We start from the raw sequence: 7,006 nt of genomic DNA, 5'->3' as shown, positions 1-7,006 counted from the left end.
ATGCTTTCTCTGCAGTTGCACTCGCCTTGGCTGCCTATATTATGATCATTATAATTTTAGAGAACATCTTCACTTTCTATTCTGGGCACACATTAGTTGCTTCTACTGGCCCATCTTTTGAAAATCGCAATCACAGCCCAGAGGGAGAATACAGAGAGAATAAGACAACTATTTTACGCGGAGAGGAGTCCATTTGTGGACTTGGGACAGCGACATCCCCAAAGCTCTTTCCGCAGCGCAAGATTCTTCAGCGAATCATGAGCTCCCCTGCCTGCCTGCCTGGTATGCATCTGAAATGAAGATTTGGGTAATATAGTAGAAGATTTGGGCTAAGCCCAGTCCAGATCCGATACAGAACAAACTATGGCTCAGATTTCGGGCCGGGCTCTTATCCTCACCCAATAGGATAACAGTATTAGTTGGGGCGGCATTCGTAATTCTATGTCCCACACGTAGTGCAGTGCACAGGGGAAGGGGCGATCAAGTTTCTGTTCTGAATCATCATCTTTTTAATTTTGTAGTTTCAGTTTGTTACAGCCTTCGGTTTCTGTCAAACTGAAAGAAGAACCTTTAGAAAAATAAAATAAGGAGATGAAGACAACGAAGGGAGGCAAAGTAATGAACCCTACGGATGCCTACCGTAAGAAGCTTCGTAAGAAGGAACTCAAACGGGTATTTTTCAATATATTACTACGTAGTTTATTCATTTTTCTAAAGCTAATAAAGTTTATATGCAGTTTCATGTTTTACTTTTTTACTATCGTATAATTGCCCTATGATGGCGGAAATTGATGTAGTATTCTTTTGAGTTTTAAGAAAATAAATATGACTGAATTTTCTTGCGAGGTTTAGTAGATTTCATGGCATGTTCCAGTTAAGAACGTTTTTGACTTGGTGTTTATTGACAGAACAAAAAAGAAAGAAAGAAGGTTAGAGAGGTGGGAATTTTGACGAAGGACCCGGAGGCAATCAGGGAGTAGATTGAGAAATTGGAAATGATGAGTATGTCTTGATTTATTTGGTCATTTATAATAATATGACATTGTAATTTTTTGTCTTTTTTTCCAACCAAAATGCTTCTTTTGTTTTTGTTTACGAAATTTCAATATTATAGCTGAAATCAATACAACTTATATCTGTTCATTATACTTTTATATATATTGAATTTTATTTGATAACTTTTGTAAATGAAATGTTGGCACACCAAGAACATGGTAAGGAAACTAATAAGGTTTATTAAAAAAAATATTTTTTCAAATTGAATGAAGTTATTTGACACATGAATTACAGTTTTTGCACATTTATGTTCCTCTATCCAATCTCATTTGCTTCTGTTCTGTAGTACTTCTCTTCTATATTTTTGTTGAGTTGCTACGTTATGTTTAAACAGCTTGGTCTATAGATTTAAGAGTCTTAAGCTCTGTAGATATGATGCCTTTGTTCTTACTGAACTTGGCTCATCCTGTGCTTCACTTGTTGTGCATGTGTTGAGTAATTTTAATCATTTTAATTGCAAATTAAAATTGGATTGTTAGTGTTTTTTCATTTTTGTTTAATTTACTGTTATGGATTGTTTCAGAGGCTGATGGTGCACTGGACAAAGCAAGAAAGCACAAGAAGAGGCATTTCGAGGACACACTTAATCTTGTTCTTAAGAAAAGAAAGGTAATGCTTGTGATGCAGACTTATTAATGTGCACCCCTTTTGCTACAGACATGTATGCAGAATGTGGAGGAGAGAGAAAAAAATCACAGTGCACACGCGCATGCTCCACCCAACCCCTAACACCCAAAGCAAGGGTTCACCTACTAGGGAATGGTATTCTGCCACTGTTCTCTCGACCTAAGTGTGGAGTGTTATTGAGGTGGTAGGTCAATGCCACTTATATAAATAAATGTGCCTTCTAGGTAGTCTTTTACCTTTCTAGCAGGTTCTCAACTAAGTCCCGCATTGAATGAACATATGCCTGACTCTACTGAAAGTATATAGTGGAAAAGGGCGGAAACAATGAATAACCTGGTGTAATGTAATTGGGATTGCAAATGTCTATAGGTGGAAGCTGGTACCAATGAGTTTTATAGTATCTCAGTTTCAGTCAAAGCATATCAATCCACTGGGAAATTTATGGATTATGTTCTTTGTATGTGCTTTAAAGTCATTAGTGACTTAATTTCATGTATTTTGTGCATTATTTAATGATTTATTATCTTACATGATTGAGTGGCACTATTTACTCTATCTGCAGGAACTTCATGAGAAAATGGAGAAGGGTGGGACCCCAGTAATGTTTAGGTAAATCAGTTTCACTTTCTGATCAATTTTTGTGTACATTGTTTGAACTCTATAGATTAAACCTGATTTATTCTCTTTTACAAACTGTACCTTTTTGTCTGTTTCAGTCATCTGGGGCCTCCTCGAAGAAGGACCCGTGTGGAAGAGGAAGGGAGAGTGAAACACCCAAAGCCAGAAGTAGATCAGCTGACTTGTGATTGCTATTTTAGTGCTTTTTGCTCATTTGTGTACCTAGGTTTACCCTTTTCTTTTTGTACTTTTTTTTTATTTTGTTGCAGGACTCTGCTTACCATCACCCAACATTGAATCCTACCGGTGCCCCACCACCTGGAAAGCCTCCAATGTGTTTATCGTCAATAGGTCTGCATATTCTTCATCTCCTTCTTATTTTCTGCTCGAGTACCTTCCAGTTTTATTTGCTGATAAATTTCTACCCCACTCACTCAAAACCTGCTTTGATTATGGCTTTAGGACCAGAATTCCCTTGTCTGGCAGTTCATCAAGTGATGTGGCATCATCCTCAAAAACAGAATCTGATGATGCTTCTTTAGCCATAGCACCACCACCTCCTCCATTGTCTGATGCTGCAAAATTGAGCTCTGATGTCCTTGAGTCTTTGCCTCTCCCACCTCCACCTCCAATGCCCCCTACTGTTTCAGGAAATATAGTTATGTCATTGCCTCCACCACCTTTACCACCACCTCCTCCTGGACCTCCACCCAAAGAACAAATTGCAGGTCATCCACCACTTCGTCTGCCATCCCTTCAACAATTATCGCAACCACTTCCTCCTGTCATCAGCACTAATGAAAGGGAGAGAATTGATGACCCTTCCAAGGTGTCAGCTCAGGTAAGCCTTTTCTAATTCAGCTACTTTGAATATGCTTTGACTTGAGAATCATAAACATTACACATAGTTATGCTATTAGTTTTGTTTGTTTGATGTATGGTGCAATTTTCTGCTTGGTTCTAGGTATGTCATCTTTTTTTTCTCCCAATTATTACTGTCATTGTGATAAAATGCTGATGCTTCTTTTCTTTCTCATTTAGGTGTCTCCCCTACCTCTACCACCTCCTGGAATGTCACAACAGTCGACAGGTAATGAGTCTGAGGGTGCGTCATCTGAAGCTGATGACAATAATCCTCCAGCAACCAAGGATCTTCCTAATGTGGTTCTACCACCACCACCACCTCCACCTCCTAGGCAACAATCTCCTGTTCCTGGACCTGCATTGACTCCAACTATACAGCCTGATGTATTACCTCCAGGAATATCGCATTTCCTCCCACCTCCACCTCCACCTCCACCTCCTCCAGACATGCGCCCACCACTATCTGCACCTGTGGTTCCTGGTGGGGCTGCCCATCCTGGTTTGATGGTTCCTCCAATGATGAGACCACCACTTCCACCTGGTCCCCCTCCTACCTTACAGGAATGAGAGTATCCTGCTAACAGGCTTCCTGGGCCACAGAAGCCATCATATGTGAAGTCCGCTGCTTCAACTGTTGTTAAAAGGCCACTAGCTCAGCACACTCCTGAACTTACAGCTATGGTAAGTAGATTTCCTCTTCCTTTCTCATATTGCAATTCTCTAGGTATTGCGGATTCTAGTGCTTGTGATATGTTGTGATTATAAATTGTGCTTTTTGATGTGTGTCATCTGTTATCAGTGTCAAGATTTGTGGAAATGCATTTGTAGAAGTGCCTTTCTTAGGTCAAGATTACTTTTCAATAGTGAAAAAGCATCATAGGATACTGGTTTTATGAGGGAGATTAAATATTGTGATGACTGATGAGAGTTATTATTCCTCAGGTTTAAGTATTGTGGAGTTGTCTGGGGTTCAAATTAATTTTTGGATATAAGTGGATGACATGAATTGGCAAGATGTTGTTATGCCTGTGCAAGCTATGATTTGTAGGTCTTAGAACAGACAGCTATTTGCAGCCAAGGCAATCTTGAATTTTTGTAACTGATTGACGTGAAGCAGTCCATTTAAGAGGTTTCAATTTGGACTCTTAGCCAGCTTTTTCTAATGTGCAGAAAAGATTTAAGTTGGCCATGATATGTGGACATAGACTTGAATGTTTCATTTGGACTTTGAAGCGAGGTGTAAAATTAATTCCAGAAATGGTGGGTGGCAAGATGTATCTGTGTTATTGCATTTGATATACATATGTGTGTGTGTGTGTGTTTATTAGAATGGGTATGACGGTACCCTGTGGAGGAGGGAATAAATTGTTGATTTAGTAAAAATAGTCGATGATAAGGTTTACACCACTTTTCAGTGTGGGAAAGTATATTTTTTATCTGATAATTTTGAATATTATTTATTATGTTGTGAAGGTCTAGGTTTTCTTTGTTACTGGAATTATGATGTTTGGAAGGGTATGCATTCACAACTTTAACCTACACATAGTATGAAGTGCTGCATTTATGTGGAGAGCTTCTTTGATAATTTTGTGGGGCCCATGTCAAATAAATTGCAATGTTGCTACTTCACAGTGCTAACCCTTGTAACTACTCTTGCGTTATTGTTCAAGAATATCTTCTTTGTATGGTTAAAAAATCCTTGCATGAATTCTTAGTATTTTAATTTTGGTTTGGTTGGATAGAGCTCCTTGTTTGCTTGTATCATGTATAGTTGGTGTTATATATCTTTAGCCTAATATTCTGTTTAAATTTAGGTTCCTGCTTCTGTCCGAGTCAGGCGAGAAACTGCTCTCCTGAAAGCAAAACCGAAGTCTTCGGTGTTGACAACTGTACTGGCCATTCAGCCTGCAGCTCCAATGGTTGTGAAGAAGCAAGAATCAATTAACTCATCATCAGCACCAAAGCCTAAGAGTATTGATGACTTGTATATGGCATTCTTGGAAGATATGAAAGTGCTTGGTGCACTTGATGGTTAATGATATTATTGTGAGAGGACAAGATAGAGAAGAGGCAAGCATGTGAAGGATCAAATTGTGTACAGGCAACTCTTGGAGCAGATACATTATTTTGTTGCTGCAGGCCTTTGGTTTCCTTCATTTCTTCTTGGTTAGGGACCTCTTTGTATCAGTTATTCATCATTTTCATGGTGAAGTCTGATTAGACTAGTCAGTTCTTTAGATAAATGTAATTTTGGGGCGATTTGTCCAGTGAATGATAGATACTCTGACTTGGAGGACAGGGAAATTTGTAGTAGATTAAAATTCAAAAAAGAAAGGCATATATCCCACCCCTTTTTACTTTTTCATGTGTGTGTGTGTGTTCAGTGTGAGTTGCCTTTTGCGTGGTTAATTTACGTATTTATAATTTATTTTTGTTCAGTTATTATATTGTCAATATGCAGATTTCTCAGTATTTATCCAGAGTATGCCCCTACTGCACCAGAATTCAAGTTTACTCTCCTTGCTGTTGCAACGTATGCTTTACAATAATCCTTCTTATCAGCTTCCTTAAACATAGAGTTAAGAATCTCTATGAAATTAATATATCTTATCTCGAAAATTGCCAACTTGGCTTCAGGGAAAAAAGTAAACTGAGGTAGGGGAATGATGCCCTCAAACTTCATGATCATCCAGCATCAGTTCTAGCTTTCTATATACATGTGATTTGTGTGCGCTTCTTTGATATACCAGAGATGAGATTTGTGTGTGTCCTTTTGCTGTTATTGGCTCTTGCTTCCTTCTCATTTGATAACCAAAAAGGATATCTTTATCCTTACCAGTGATGGGAGTTTATAGAGTTGTTGATCCAAGTCGCTGCACTTGTCTTGTCTTGCTCAAAATATTGAAACTACCCCATCCCTGAGTCCTACTTCATCTGCCCCTTCACATGCAAACCAGTTGAGAGGCACATACGGCAGTCTGGTGCTCCTATTCTCTTTGATGTTTCTTCTACTGGGCCCTCTCTAGAATGGTTTCCTTTGCCCTTTGTATATCAGGATGGTTGACCTCCTTTATAATCCATTTCAGCAAGCTGCATTTGCAACTTTTATATGGGGTAGAATTTGTGGGGGATTTCTTTACTTGAGGACTAATCTGTCATCACTGATCATTTAATACAATAACTAACTAGACATAAACGCGATAGGGGTTTGAGCTTCTTTCTGAAAGTTAATTATCATTCGAGAATAAGCTACTAGATTTGAATTTGTTGGCATCATGAACCATAATTGTTGTGCTACCAGTCCAAGTGTCTCCTGCCAACATAAAGGCTAGTCGTACCTGCTCAAGTCTGCATATCATCTTTTGACAGCATGATTCAAAATGACTACATAACGAAGATAACATATTTTTAAAGTACATAAATGCATGTTATAAACCTTGTGTGTGAGAAAATGAACAATCAATATTGATTGGAAGCGATATGGCAAGCACTACCGACAACCAGTAAAGAAAGAAAACCCTCAACATGATTCTCCGAATGCACAACCAATGTTGCATCCTCCAAGTTGAATATCAAGTGTGAACCCAGGTCAGGCCACAAGAAATCAATGTAGAGAAGCTCTAGACTAGAATCTCATGGTTTCATAAATGTTGTCACCAGGTCCACTAGAAATTCATCTAAAAAATTTCTGCCGAAATTAGCAGATTCAAAGCTAAGTATATAATTGCAAGACATAGCCATAAACTAAAAGCAATGATATTCTAGATCCAGTTACCCATCAATTTTATAGGGAATGTGTTTTTATCTTAAAAATCACTTGTAATTTAATAGTACATAAGCA

The 7,006-nt window shown here is 38.4% G+C and overlaps 1 pseudogene; it reads left to right on the top strand.

Moving 5' to 3' along the window:
• Window positions 1–5,530, top strand: LOC123204890 (annotated as a pseudogene).
• Window positions 5,531–7,006: the final 1,476 nt, after the last annotated feature.

Source organism: Mangifera indica, chromosome 20 (assembly GCF_011075055.1).
Source record: "Mangifera indica cultivar Alphonso chromosome 20, CATAS_Mindica_2.1, whole genome shotgun sequence".
NCBI lineage: Eukaryota > Viridiplantae > Streptophyta > Magnoliopsida > Sapindales > Anacardiaceae > Mangifera > Mangifera indica.
Note: the sequence above shows the minus strand (reverse complement) of the source record. Positions and strands in the feature narration are given on the sequence as shown.